The sequence below is a fragment of the Pteropus vampyrus genome, unplaced genomic scaffold (assembly GCF_000151845.1).
Source record: "Pteropus vampyrus isolate Shadow unplaced genomic scaffold, Pvam_2.0 Scaffold514, whole genome shotgun sequence".
Lineage (NCBI taxonomy): Eukaryota > Metazoa > Chordata > Mammalia > Chiroptera > Pteropodidae > Pteropus > Pteropus vampyrus.
In genome coordinates this window covers 299,650-301,586 of record NW_011889295.1, presented here as the reverse complement: position 1 = coordinate 301,586, position 1,937 = coordinate 299,650, and positions in this window count along the sequence as shown.

Genomic DNA, 1,937 nt, shown 5'->3' with positions numbered 1-1,937 from the left:
CCCACCGGGGTTTGAACTTGAACACGTCCGGTCCTCGCGCACGACCACACCGCCACCTCCCGGCCGAGAGCCCAGGAAATCCGTGTAGAAAAATATTCATAGTGAGTTTCGGCGAATTTCAGTTTATGTCAGAAATGCCATCAAACTATGCCCGCTCCCCCTCCCCCGCCCCGCGCTCCCCGCCCCAGGCCAGCACTCGGGGCCTCGCAGGCTCTCGCCACGGGTCCCCATCCTGCTCCTCCGTGCAGTTCTGTACCTGCCCCACCTGGGCCCGCCTGTCCTCCCTCCTACCCGAATGCTCCATCCTTCATGATCCCCTGGGTCTGAGGGTTTGGGGGAGGGCTTTTAAGGGGCAGCCAGCCAGCCGGCAGGAACCTCCTTTCTCCCGGAATGGTGGGTGACGAGAAGTCAAGGGTGAAACAATGCTCATCAGCTGCTAACGCCCTTGCCTGCTGGCTCCATCCTTTAAACATGTATCATCCACACACTGGGTGCAAGGAGCTGCCAGTTCCCCCGGCCTAGGTTGAGAGCAAGGTGGAGTCCTGCCTGCAGGGAGGTCCTATGCAACAGGTCTATCACGAGTTCTTTGCCATCTTCAAGGACATCCCTAAAGTTCAGGAAAGCCAGCAGTTCCTCCAGAGAGGAAGTTAAAGGGACATCAGTCTTCACCAAATCACTGACATCAGCCTCCCAGCCACCCGTCCACACTCCCTAATTCTCAGCCCATCACCTCCACCCTCTTGGTGGACCAGGTGGCCTGGATCAACTGAGAAGCCCCTGAATTTGCTTTCCGCCTGTGACTGGCTCTCCACCCAACAGTCACCTCCTGTGAGCACAGATCTGATTGGGCGCCTGCTGTGCTCAGAACCCTTCACTGGCTCCCTGCGTGCATCCGCGTGTGGTGCAAAGCCTGTGTGGCTCTCGGTGCCCTGCATGACACAGCCCTGCCAGCTTTGCCAGGATCTTTCACTTCGCCTTCTTTGGGCTCTTTCTCGAGTGTTACTGAGAGCTGGACTCAGCAAAACCATTTTGGAAACCATGTCTGGCAGCGTGTGGAAGAGCTGACCACCGGGTTCTAGGTGCACAGGCTGCTGACCGACCGTGTGTTCCAGAGCCAGGAGTGGGTGAGAATGCACACCCGTACAGGACTGGATGCCACCCAGGTACCCATCGGCCGTGGAGCAGGTCACGAGAGCTGCATGTATTCCTAACGGGGCCTCTAGCAGCAAAAATGAACACCCTTCAGCTAGGTGCGATCCACGGCAACAAACGTCGGGTGCAAGAAGCCAGAAGCCCCGCTGCAGGATTCCATGTCTGCAATTTCCACCACAGGCACCATGAAACTCCGTGGTTCAGGGGTGCGTCGTTTAGCAAAAAGCTAAAGAGAAACAAGAAGGCGGTTGCCACGGAGTCCTTATGGTGGGGTACTGCTGGGGGTGCCGTGACTACAGAGAGGCCCTGGGAGCTTTGGGGTTGCAGGGAGCTTCCGGTATCACTGCAGGTCTCCTGAGCTGCACATTTGCTTTTTATATGCCTTTCTGTACCTTTGCTGTATTTCACCACCGATACATTTCACGTCATGACTCCCCTGGGTACGAACCATGCCCTCCGGAGCTGCGTCTCCGTCTTACACACGCGGCTCAGTGCTGCGACCGAAATCCCCGCGTGACTCAGCCCTAGCCGCTGCGCCGCTGCCACTGTGACCTCTGGCCCCAGGAAGCCACCGGGAAACCGTTTCCTCTCTTTCCGCTCGGCGCCCCGGCCCTGTGAGCGCACACGCGGGTTCAAGTTTGTCGCCAGGGTTCCTCTGCACGTCTGGCAAGATAGTGTCTGGCGAGATAGTGTCTCCCGGGCGCTTCTTTGTGTCGCTTCCCCGCCGAGACCGCCTCGCGCGCCCCCTGCTGGTGGAGGGGCGCTGTCGCCGCCTGCCCGGCCCG